The sequence below is a fragment of the Brachyhypopomus gauderio genome, unplaced genomic scaffold (assembly GCF_052324685.1).
Source record: "Brachyhypopomus gauderio isolate BG-103 unplaced genomic scaffold, BGAUD_0.2 sc75, whole genome shotgun sequence".
NCBI lineage: Eukaryota > Metazoa > Chordata > Actinopteri > Gymnotiformes > Hypopomidae > Brachyhypopomus > Brachyhypopomus gauderio.
The window spans coordinates 557,501-570,871 of NW_027506896.1; the positions used below are offsets into that span (position 1 = coordinate 557,501).

Sequence of the window (13,371 nt, forward strand, 5' to 3'; positions counted from 1 at the left end):
ACCGTGCGGGGCAGAGCTGCCCAGGGCACAGTGTTGGGTTTCTGTTGAACGGTTCGGACCGTGCAAGGCAGAGCTGCCCAGGGCACAGTGTTGGGTTTCTGCTGAATGGTTCGGACTGTGCGGGGCAGAGCTGCCCAGGGCACAGTGTTGGGTTTCCTCCTTCATTTCCCAGGCTGAGTCATTAGGCCTTTTGATTGGAAAATGAACAAAGGACACTTTGTGAAGACTGCCGTCTCTAGCAAAGCATGTGGCTTCACACCTGTCCTTTCAAACAACCCCCCACGTCCTCTCTCTCTGTCTCTCTCTGTCTCTCTCTTTCTCTCTCTCTCTCTCTTTCTCTCCCCCCCTCTCTCTCTCTTCCATTCTCTCGCTTCAGGCATAGAGTGCTCTGTTGTTATAACACATACAGGTCTCCACTTAACAACTGCACTAGCACCATGGGGTTTATAAAAACAGGGCAGGTTAGGCAGGTCTGTAGGGGGGCGTGTATGTGTGTGTGTATCTGCACACCAGTGTGTGTGTGTGTGTGTGTGTGTGCATGTGTGTGTGTGTGTGTCCATATGTGTGTATGTGTGTGTGTGTGTTCTCTATCAGTTTTCTCCCTACGGCACTGTTACTGATTTTCTGACTCAGCTTACAGATGAACAGCCACTATATTCCAAAAAAGGGAAATAAAGAAGTGATAGAAATGTGGAGAGCTGCAGAGCTTCACTCCTTCTTAGGATCTCGTGTAATACGTCACATTATAACTGCAAACCACCTACCTACAGGTGAACATTAGCTTTTACTATGCATGTTCCTGTAGAGACAAAAACACCAAGAACACACAAAAAAATAAATTCTGTACAAAAACAAGCACTGTGTGACATTTCAACAGTTTTAATTAATCCAGCTTCATTTACAAATGCATACTGCATCACACTCTCTAGTGATGGTCGTTAATTAGATTCTTTGTGGTGAGTGCCACTGAGCTACCCACAATGTTTAAGGTTACATCAAACCACAGTAAGTGGCTTCCTGATAGTAGAACCTATCCGTCTTCATTACTCAGACCACTGTCTGGCTCTCTCTCTGGCCGAGGAGTGGATAGAGGGGGTGGGGGAGAGAGTGAGGGAGAGAAAAAGAGAAAAACAGAAAGAGAGAGACCATGTCAATGGCCAGAGAAGAGATGACAGGACCCCAAAATTATTTTAGCTTCTTGGGTTTTTTCCACAGCATGAAGAAGCTGCCAAAAGTGAGTGGAGTGAGTGGAGTGAGGAGAGTGAGTGGAGTGAATGGAGTGAGTGAAGTGAGGGGAGTGAATGGAGTGAGTGGAATGAGGGAAGTGAGTGAATTGAGGGGAGTGAGTGGAGTGAGTGAAGTGAGTGGAGTGAGGGGGTGAGTAGAGTGAGTGAAGTGAGGGGAGTGAGTGGAGTGAGGGGGGTGAGTAGAGTGAGTGGAGGGAGTGGAGTGAGGGGGTGAGTAGAGTGAGTGAAGTGAGGGGAGTGAGTGGAGTGAGGGGGGTGAGTAGAGTGAGTGAAGTGAGGGGAGTGAGTGGAGTGAGGGGGGTGAGTAGAGTGAGTGGAGGGAGTGGAGTGAGGGGGTGAGTGAAGTGAGTGGAGTGAGGAGAGTGAGGGGAGTGAGGGGTGTGAGGGGAGTGAGTGGAGTGAGGGGGGTGAGTAGAGTGAGTGAAGTGAGTGGAGTGAGGGGAATGAGTGGAATGAGTGGAGGGAGTGATGTGAGGGGAGTGAGTGCTGTGTCCACACACGCTCCGTGGCACCCGGGAAACAACCCCACAACTGCCTCCGAACAACACGTGGTGCCTTTCAGGGCCTCTCCAGAGAGAATTAAAATCTGCTCATCAAAGAACAAACTTAAATAAGGCAGCTGATAAGCCCTGTGGGGAGAGAACCCCCTGGGATTCAGACCTGTCCCCCAGGCCCCTGCGACTTCCTGAATGGTCTCCTCTGTTCCCTCGTACATCCTTGACACAATGTTTATCTCTACCAACCCCCATGTCAGCCACAACCCCATCTAAACAAACTCCTGCCATCTCGATCCAGGCACTAAACACTCTGTGCGTATGGGTCCCCCCACCCGCCCTCGTCCACACAGGACACTTTCCACAGCTCAAGAGGCAACACTGCCGTTCATTCAGTCAAGTGGTGGTGTCTGCTTCTTGAAGGACAACCAGCAGACCCTCAGGAGCAAGGCTCATCCTGTTTAAGAGCCAGAGAGGTAAACAGATTTAGTTTGTAGAGTAGGGGTATTCAGTGACAACTGAAGCCTCTACCTTGAATGGAGTCAGTGTGTGCTGGATACATTTCAGAGGATATTTACACAACCTGTGAAAGCAGGGGTCTGCTTAAAAGGACACTGGGGCTCTCTGGAACATTACGCTGGCTAATCCCCATTATCTATGGCTTTGATTCCATTAATTTCCATTTCACCCCCACCCTTGTGGTTTGGGGCAGAACCAGGCCCAACATTCGACATCCAGGAGGGATTCGTGTGTATCCTGCACATGCGCTTCCTTTCCCATCCAGAACCGGCCCTGGCCTGTAAGAGCGGAGGCTGTAATTTACTCTCGGGGGAATTCTCCAGAGAGAAAAAACCATCTTAAAAACAGATGGAGCTTGATACTTAGCATGCAGTAATTAGATCCGCATTGTTCTCTTATGGACTCTTAAAGGTCAAAGTTCAGTAGCATCGATGTCCAAAAAGCCATGGGATGCAGGGGTTGTAACACCAGGTCCTGTTCTGTATGTCCTGAGAGTCGCTGAGATCTTAACCAACGGGAAGCTGAGAGGCGTTCTGGGTATTTGGGACGTTCAGGGCATTCGGGCCCGTGCAGCAGGTAGCCTCCCTGAGGCTCTGGGTTGCGCACGCCATCGGTCTGACATGACCAGCATAAAATGAGTTCAGACGCCTGCACATCAGCAAAAATTTTATATCAGATATAATAAAAGGATTTGCTTATATTACGCTCTTGAGTGAGTTGTTGAACAACTGTAGGTTAATTCCTAGCCTTCCTAAAAATGAAATGGAAAAGCAAACAGAACTAAAAATAAATAATAAATAAATAAATGAGCCAGGACAATCATGACTGTTCAGGGCTTATCGGCACGATTTCTGCTGTTGTCTCTAGGCTGAAAGCAGGCACAAGCACGAAAGATATTACTTTGTTAAAAGAAACATACTTTTCCATCTCAGTAGATAATGGACACAGCTCCCAAGGTAAAAGCTTTGGAAAACGGTTATGTGGAACAATGTGTCTTTGTCTTTCGATGAGACGCTAGAGCAGAGGAAAGGCATAGAGGCAGAGATAAGGATGTGGAGAACTTAGGTCACTCTCTAAGTCCTAAACAATCAGAAGAGAGATAAAGAGGCCAGTTAAAAGTGTTTTTTTTTAATGGAATAGTTGTGAATAGACGCAGTGTGGTTGGCCTTGTCTCTCTTAGCCTTCAGCAGGCCCCTGTGTCTGTTGCATTTCTATTTAAAACAATGCTCTACCAAGGCTGAGAGAACTCTGCTTGGGTTAAAAGCGTCACAAAAGAAGTCACCAAATACACCAGGAGAACGTAATTATCTTGGCCGACCGCTGCGTAGTGGTGGGGAGAGGGGGAGGTTTACTCGTCCTCTGAAAATGAATGCAGCTTTGAATGTAGGTTACATCAGGCCTATCGGACATATTGAAAAAGACGAAAGCCTTTTAGTACAGAGTATCCCATAATAGTCTATTTCATCAATTGAGTCAGAAGCAATACAGTAAGAAGATCAGTGGAGTGGCTTCAGGCTAACGCGTTTATACCCCAGCAGTGAGCGACATTGCCTTAGTTCAGCTACAAAGACCTGCTGACAGTGACCTCTGATGCAGTGTGCTAGAAGTATAGACCTTAGGAGTATAGACCTACTCATGCCTGTCATATAAAAAACAAAATCAGGTAATGTACCAAGACGGCTATAACTACATAAAAATTAGGAAGTAATAGTAAACATAAAAGTTACAATATATATATATATATATATATATATATATATATATATATATATATATATATATACACACACAGGAAACACATTTCAAAGTCGTGTCCCCATGGGTAAGACAATGACCTCGGAGAAACGCAGCACGACCAAGCGTTAAACTGATCCCACCCAGCATCGTCATGGCAACAGTTATGGTTAGGCATCCAATGTGAGCAAGGCAATTAATCGCCCTGCTTGCCTGATATTTAAACGCGATAAATCCACAATGGCTGTAAATAGCAGAAAATGAGCTCTCTAATGAGTGATGGTTAAGCGTGAGCTAATGGCCGCCTTCGCTTCAGACGCATGACCCTGTTATTTGTTTACAGCACATATGGAAAATTAAGTGAATGAGAAAAAAAGAAGTTGGGCACGCATCTGTTTTCATAAATAGTGTTTATGTGCAAATTAAACAGGCACGTATTTTAATTAGGCAACACGCCTTTTCTAAATTGCTAATTCTGTTCTCCTGGCGACAAGTAACTAGTGCGGGATAAGACTAACACACAACTGCCGTAATATATTAACTAGTGCTTAACAATTGCAGACAGGAATGTGTTTATCACTACCTAATGTTTTATGAATATGACCTTTAGGGCCTCTTCCAATCAATCAATATCCTGGCAAGATGTCTATGGGGATTATTTAAAATCCAAGCTCTTAGAAGTAGGTCACTGTACATCCCTGCGATCATTATTAATGAGGGTTCGGTTAACCCAAATACATTCCTAGTTTGGTTGTTGTGTTCATTTGACTCATATGATGCCTGTTTTCACATGTTTCTTTCATCTGATGGTTCAAACACACATATTATAAATGCGCTTCTAAATTTACAAGAGAAGCAATGGAACATTTGCAACACTGGTGTGTGCGAGCAAACACACAGACACACAGGCACAGACACACACACACACACACACACATGCACACACAACACAGGCATTAACATGCTTATTTTCCATGTATGTATATGAATTTATTAAAATTCTGTACTGACTGTATGCAAGCCCTTTTGAGGACTTGGAGAGTTTTGTAGAAATGAACACAACACGAGTTTCCTTTCAGGAATCTCGCAGTAACTGATCAAATCTAAAGAGGGCCCTAGTTTGTCGTTATCAAGTGTCAGATGACTAAATTTTTTCCAAAGAAGAATAATCTGCACTTAAAAAAATGCATCAAATGAACAGAAAAATGTGTGTTTAAACATGAACCTGTGACTGGGGGGTGGGGTTAGGAGGTGGGGTTAGGGGTGGGGTTGGGTTTAGGTGGTGAGGTGGAGCTGAATACATTGTCTTTCTTTCCTGTGTCTCCTGTTTTCCACAGATAGTGGTGTGTTTGTGTGAGTAGATGCCTGTTGGTACAGCATTAGTGTGTGACTGTAATGACTATGGATCTGACTGGACCAAAGTCAAGGCCCAAAACATATTCAGCACACAGAGACACACACACAGGCAGAGAGAGTGAGTGCCAGAGGGAGAGAGAGAGATTATAAAGTGGAGTGAAGGACAGAGCTTGTAAAAACTCAAAAATGTTTTGAATGCAGAAATGTGAGAATGAAAATAGTAGAGGTGAATACAGTGTGCACATACGGAGTCTTTTTTTTTTTGACAAGGCAATCAGATGAGTCAACATAACCTATAAAGATGCAACTCTGAAAAATGAAAAGTGAAAGATGACTTGAGTGGGGGGTGTGTGTGTGTGTGTGTGTGTGTGTGTGTGTGTGTGTGTGGAGGGAGGGGGGTTCTACTTCTCCATTCACTCTACTCCTTCCCTCCCTGTCATGCAATAAAACCACTGGAGTGTTACAAAAACTTTTATTTTCCACATTTTTTGGTCAAAAGACAGTTCTGAGCAATTGCCTCTCATAATGAGCTATGGTTCGTTAGACAATTTAATTTAGAATTGAATGGGAAGGATGTGGCTGCCTCATACCAGCCTGGGAAGGCTGAGAGGATGTGTGTAGCGTTTCATTAACACCCGCGCCCTTCAGAGCAGTCGGCCACGCCCAGAGTTGGGCAGGAAGCGGTGCCATAATAATGAAACCACTTCCGGGACGGTACACTAACTCTGAGGAACACAGAGAATGAAGTCAAATACACTTGTTCACAAACACGCAAAGAAATAGAGCAAAAGGTGATTCAGCAGTAAAATAATTTCAGTGACCAGGCATGAGTCTTCATCGTGCTCTGTTTGGTGTCCCAAGAACGATACATAAAAAACATTAAAAAACATACTGTGATCTAATGAACTATTTCTGCACCTGCAAACTTTTTATTATCCTTTCAACAATGTTTGGCTTAAATACAAACAAACTGGCTTAATAATAAGCACAAATAAAACTTAAAACTTAAATTACCAGCATATGTACAAGTCTCCTCCCTCTAGTGTTGTGAAAATGTCCCAGGAATTGCATATAAAAAGTGAATTCATTTAAAAACACCATAAAAGAGCACAGTGTTCACAGGAAAGATGGTTTACGGTTCAGTGACTAATTCGAGAGCTTTTAGTTGGCCACAGAGCTGCGGCAGTCGCGAACGGGAGCTGTGAACGCAGCTTTTCTCCATGAAGCTCTGCAGCCTGTTTGCAGACAGGCAGGGTAATGTCCCGCAGCCTGTGAGGAGAGTCCATTAACTAATAGAGATTAAAAGCCCGATGCCCCCCCCCCCCCCCCCCCCCACACACACACACACACACACACTCCCTTTCGGATTACACTTCCAGAGCGCAAGGCTGATTGATGAGAACCAGCAGGCTGACTGGAATCTACTCTTTCATTAAAGCCTTCTTCCATCCATCCATCTATCCATCCCTGGATCCATCGTCCCACTGCAGCTCTGTCACCGCGGGAGAGGCCCGGGTAAACAGAGAGGGAGAGAGAGAGAGGGAGGGAGAGAGAGAGAGGAGATAAGTGGCAGTACTTTAGCATGAGGAAGTGTATGTACTGGACTCTGGGCACCACAACCTCCATTTTGCTCCCTGAGGTTATTTATAATGACAGGAGGGAAGGCTACCCTTTTAGTATTAAGTTAAGACTTTTTTATGGAAGTCTGATTCTATGTGGTCGGTGATTTAATTTCCCTGATTATAGGCTTGATAAAGTATCCAGGAGAATCATTTTCTTCTCAAGAGGCATGAGTAGACCAGAGGACTCCAGAACTGTAGGTGTCCAGAGGTTTTGAAGGGACTAACTGTACAAGTTAAATGACAGTCATGTCGATACATCAACTTAGGTTGGGAGCGTGTGTATTTATGTGTGTGCGTGCTCATGTTTGCATGTGTGTGTCTACGTGCATGTGTGTGTATGTGTGTGTGTGTGTGTGTGTGTGTGGGTGTGAGGTGGGGCTGTGTCATTCCCAAGAGGATAAGGTGCCCTGACAAGGCAATCAGGAATGAAGCGATTGAGGAGCCACGCAGCTCAGAGCTCTCGTCCCTCACTCTGATGAGCTTTTGACAAATGGAGCGCGGCTGAAATTGGTTTTGTATGAGCACTTTCAGATCTGTCTCTTAGCAGGATTATTGCCACCTGTCTTCATTGGGCACAGCGAGCCCATCTAGTCATCTGCCTCTGAGCTTTGTAGAGCGACAGGAACTCCGATAGTGCTGGATCTCCAAAGCCTCTAGAACACTCGTTTCACACACACACACACACACACACACACACACACACACACACACACACACACACACACACACACACACACACACACACACACACACACACACACACACACACTGCCCTTGTGTTATTATCTTTGCTGTTTATAATCTATGTGAGTGCTAATTACTCAAGCTATGTTATACTATTATGTTTATAAAACCTGATCTTTACTCTCAGTAATTGAAGTGTTTGTGTTGTTTTGCTTTAACACTTTTGGATTAACCAAATGGTCCCACCAGAAATGGAAAAAAAGTTCTCTTATCATCATGGGGACATTTAGCCCACACAAAGATCTAAATGCACACACTCACTCACACACACACACACACGTATGCACAGTGAATACATCCCACTGGAGCACTGAGGTCAGCAGTGCCATCCCAGCCCAATCTGCTCAGTGCACGTCCAGCAAGCGTGCTGGAGCAGGCGGAGCACAGAGCTGTGTGTTATGAAAGACACCATCACATACTCTCATCTGCTCACGCAGCCTTTCACATTAATGACAGATCGCTCGCCGCAATCGAGTGAACCCTCATAATCAGAACCCTCATAATCGGATAAGTTACTCAATTCAGATAATGAAAGCTGGTGGAACCTTTGTGTCTTGGGTACGCCGATATCTGCCGTGATCAATCGGGTCAGAACCCCCCTCCTCCAACTCTCTTCTGATCATTAGGAGAGCAATAAAAGAGAATGTGTTTTTTTAGGTCCGAGAAGGATGAGGTGGTGGCGTGATCGATAGGCGGACTGTCTCACCGTATCACGTTCATGAGAGGAGGATCGCAGGAAGGTTTGGGTTTCCAAGTCCCAGTAGCCCTCGATATGAACATCAGGTCTCAGGGGATGGGTAAGAAAACAAAACACACTTATTCATGTACACACACTTGAAAGAGACTGGACTGGTGATAACCTGACCCCAGTCCTAAAATCAAACACCTGACTATATCTGCAGTAGGAGACCCACGTAGGAGACACATGTTCTCACACAAGGTCAGTCAGAAACTCCTGTCAGCCACTGATGGGGTTTTTAATTAAAAAGGAATGCCCTCGCTACAAATGGCACAGGGTGGATCCATCAGAGGCAAATTAATGAATCCACGTCAGTGAGGTATGTTTGGCAGCCACCAAGCTTATCAGGAATGGATTGGTGTTACTTCACCAATGAGGTGATGAGTGTGTGTGTGTGTGTGTGTGGGGGGGGTTGCCTTTAGTAGCAGTTGCTCACACAACCTGCATCACTTAATGTATGTTTCTATACTGTTCTTTACAAAAAAAGTAATTTCACATATTGACAAAGATGGAACAATAAATTGTTTTCATGATAATGAACTGAGTGTGATGTATAATACCACTCAAGATTGTGAGGAAAAGTTGCACTAAGGTCTGAACCAAGCCCGGTGTTTGGGACTAAACCAAGCCTGGTGTTTGGGTCTGAACCAAGCTTGGTGTTTTGGTCTGAACCAAGCCCGGTGTTTGGGTCTAAACCGAGCCTGGTGTTTTGGTGTGACCAAGCCCGGTGTTTGGGTCTGAACCAAGCCCAGTGTTTGGGTCTTAACCAAGCCTGGTGTTTGGAACCATCACACACCCATACATACCAGAGGAAAACAACAGCCACTAGGGTGGTGTTATCAGTGATGTCATTTTCGGTATCTTAAGACTTACTAAAACATTTGTGCAGAACATACAGTCAGAATCATAGTGCAGAAATCAATGTACAAGAAGTACAGTTAACACTCCCATACACTGTGAAACGTTGAGTGGTGAGGTCACATCGTATGAAAAACAACTTATTGGAGAATGCTTGGCTTTCTAGTACAAATTAAAGTGAATGAAATAGGAAGATGTCAAATGCAAAGTAAGGCGATTTCCATAACCAATCGGGTGAAGTCACACAATGTATGCAGCTAACGCAAGCACTTAGAGTAAGCGCTGCATTGTAAACTAAGAAATTAAACCAAAAAGCATCCCCCACCCCATTGCTGAGATAAACTACGACTAACAATAAGAAGGCACTGGTTAGCATTCTGTTAACGGCCTTCAACCTTGTTTCATTCCTTATTAGCTGCTCCAGCACTTTGGGTAGCGTACTCTATAGAAACTGGTGACCTGGATTGGATTTTGACCCCAAATTAAAGTGTTGGGATAGAATGACGTGTACTGTTCACACTCGTCTTGTAAATGAATTAGGCAAAAGTCCACTCCTGCAGTCTGAAAGTTTTCAAGTGTTTCAATAATCTTAATAAGTCTCCGTGTTAACTTGAGGATGCATTTTCATTGTAGCATAAGATCGTGGGCGGGACTGTAGCTGCACGTAGCTTAGCCACTGCAATCCCAACACCAAAGGGACATTTCTGTGGTTTATTTCTAATTCTGAATTTTTAATGACTGGCTACTATTTTATATACTATTGTCTTTACTATATTCGAAAATATGTAAATTCATGAATTAAAAAGATTATTTAGACTAATAAAAATAAAGCTAAGATATTGTACGTGGCACGCACTGAACTTTTGACTTTACACTCATGTGCTCTTAGCCAAAGCATGTTTTACCCTTTCACTTTACACTCACGTGCTCTTAGCCAAAGTGCGTTTGAACCTTCGACTTTACACTCACGTGCTTTTAGCCAAAGCGAGTTTGAACCATTGACTTTACATTCATGTGCAGTCAGAGAGCATTGTTAGTAACTCGGCTTTAAGATGGAGCTCTTTTTACTTCATAAATGTCTACGCTATTTTCAGAGAAATGAGATGTTACTGCTTAGGCGCTCACATGTATACACATATGTCATGGTAGTTACAGAACAAACGGTGGCGTTACATTTTTCATTAATGGAAACCCCAAATTTCAGAGCAGTCTTGATGAGCAGCGGGCTGCATGAGTTCCGTAGGGCTAGCTTACTCCTTGCTTCACCGTGTCCTTCCTGGAGGATATGATTCAGAACTCTGGGATGGCAGGTGAGAGAAATTTAATGTATTGTATATAGTTAAATGGACTGAAGAAAATGGATATGCAAGATAAGTCTATTCAAATGAAATGAACAATAACATATTCTACCACAAATGACCCAGTGTAGTAATTACATTAATATATAACAAAGCAAACGATGTTAAGGATTACATAATTTCTTTAAATTTCCCTAAAGAGCATCAGTAGCTTTTTTAACTGTGAGTTTATTAAAGTAAAAATGAGTTGTTGTGTCTTCAGGGACAAGCTTTCTTATGAAAAAATCACTTCCTCTCTCTCTCTCTCTCTCTCTCTCTGTCTCTCTCTCTCTCACACACACACACACACTCTCTCTCTCTCTCTCTCTCTCTCTCTCTCTCTCTCTCTCTCTCTCTCTCTCTCTCTTTCTCTTTCTCTATATACATATATATACTGTACGTGTGTGTATGTTTATAAGAGGATTTCTGTAGACGCCCACAGGTAAAATCATCCAGAAAATTAATAATCATTTTCCAAGACCATGATGAATCATTATGTTTTGGACAATTAATAATGGAGGAACAGACCGAGATCTATAATTACAATACTTATGATGCATATCATCAAAATTTAAATCCTCTATTCCCATGTTTAATTTAATGCTGGTTGTTGGCCATTAGTGACTCTTCCAGTTGACTTGAATGTGTTTCAATCAGCAAATGATTGCTGGCATTAATGCAGTATGCAGGTTGATTAATTCTTTCAGAATGAGCTGAGTGGAAGGACACGTTTCCCTCCTCTCACGTGATGACGTGAAGCTCCAGGTCGAGCAACGTGAAGGGAACAGAACCGAAGCAAGCAGAACTTCTACCAAGGCATTTTCACAATAATATACCTTAGATGTTATATACAATATTACATGTTATTTATAATAATAATTGGTGTATATGTTTATGTTTTGCACAGTGAAAAGTATTCTCTCGGAGAAAATGCTGAAACTCCAAGCTCCATGCTGGAATGCTGGAACACATCTAGAAAATGTCATGAAATCAATAGACCTCGAATAAAAATGGGTTTGTGTGATGTGAGATAATTTAACGCCCCTCGTTACGGGGAAGGCTCACGTTGCTTCTCGCTGTCGGCTTGTGTCAGCCACCCTTCTCCCTTTTCAGCACAGCACGGACCGTGACTACCACTCAACAAATTGATTTCCATCTTTTGATGGAATTTGGTTAATGGCATCTCCCCATTTCACAGAACGTGTTTTCTCCTCTCCCCAAAGTGGCGCCCTGTTCAGAAGCACGACCCTCCTGTCCACATGGCCAATCGGCACGGTCTTACACTCTGATCATAAAAGCACAGAAAAAAGAGGAGATTTCCTTCTCTCTCTCTCTCTCTCTCTCTCTCTCTTTCTCTCTCTCTCTCTCTCTCTCTCTCTCTCTCAGGACAGGATGAAAACAGTTCAAGCCAACAGGTCAACAAGGTGAAGTGCCCCAAGATGTCGAGAAATTTCCATAAAGTCGAGAGCAAGCCATCGCTCTGAGTAGATGTCCGTCGGGCACCAAACAGCCGCACAATCACAAGCTTAACAAACTCATTTTCGTCCTGCTCGTGAGAGCTGAACAGGGGCTCTTCGCTCAGGAATCCATGGTGGTCTGATTACCAATTGTTCTTCCATCACTCATGTCATACTGATTGCAGCCTCATACAATTGCTAATACAGCTCTCCTCTCAGTTCTAGGGCCTCATTGTTGAGCAAAGTGGAAACTGACCTGAGGTTAGACCACCTCTTTAGCATTTTGGGGGTGCAATTATACTAAGAAAATTCCATGACTACATCCACTCTGGGGGACCTTTAAATGTTCACTATGTCTTCATGCTATAAACTCTACTAATTGCATAATTGGTTTCTATTGCTGTTTTTAATTCTCCATTGCACTGAATTTTAAAATGCACCAAAACATATTTGAAAGACACAAAGCAAAAATTTTAAAAAGTAGAACACACCATCAAAAGGAGGACTATTTTGATGAAGGGTCCCTACCCTGAAACGATAGCATGTTTATCAGATCGTAGTGCACGAAGAACGTCTGTGCATTGAAGTGGCTGAGAAATGTCCTTGAGATTTGCTCGGTTTAAATGGCCCATTATTCCAATGAGTGGAGGGTTTTATTAAAAGAGCACAATGTATTTTAACATTCTGTGGAATGCACCCCTGCTCAGAGGCTCAGTGACGTGCCCTCTGCTTTCAGAGACATGTCTTCACCTCGTATACCTTTTTCTCCCCCTGGAAAACATTATGTTGCTATTAAAGCATGAGACAGAATGACAAAGTAATTTGCTCAATTCTAGTGTTACTGAAAACTGATCCAGAAAAATCCAGTAAAAAACAACCCATCTGCTGCTGTTCAGAAGCGCGTAACCATGTAGTGAAAGGAGAAGTATTAATACTGAGCTAAACTCCATTCATGTAAACATCAGTAGATTCGGTTTCACTTGCGACACACACAGTTTGTTGGTCCAGTAAAGCCTCTTAGTATGTTGAGCAGGTGTTGTGTGCAGCAGACCCTGGTTAACTGGGGGCTAATGGAGGAAGCTGATCGCATCTCCAACAGCTGAGCTCCGCGCTGCCGTAATAGTGCAGTAGTTTGTGCGTTTGGGTTTCGTGTGCAGCTATTGTGCGTGCATGTGTGGGGAGGACAGTGAGGAGGGGCGTGTACAGGATGGCTGGCACAGTCTGTCTCCTGCACGAGCACACGGCTTTGAGAAGGCCGGCGTGT

At 43.8% G+C, this 13,371-nt stretch overlaps 1 protein-coding gene across 1 annotated transcript in view; it reads right to left on the reverse strand.

The window, feature by feature from the left end:
- LOC143491453 (uncharacterized) overlaps nt 1-13,371 on the reverse strand; it is an 86,560-nt gene that overhangs the window by 12,759 nt on the left and 60,430 nt on the right. The window lies entirely within an intron of this gene.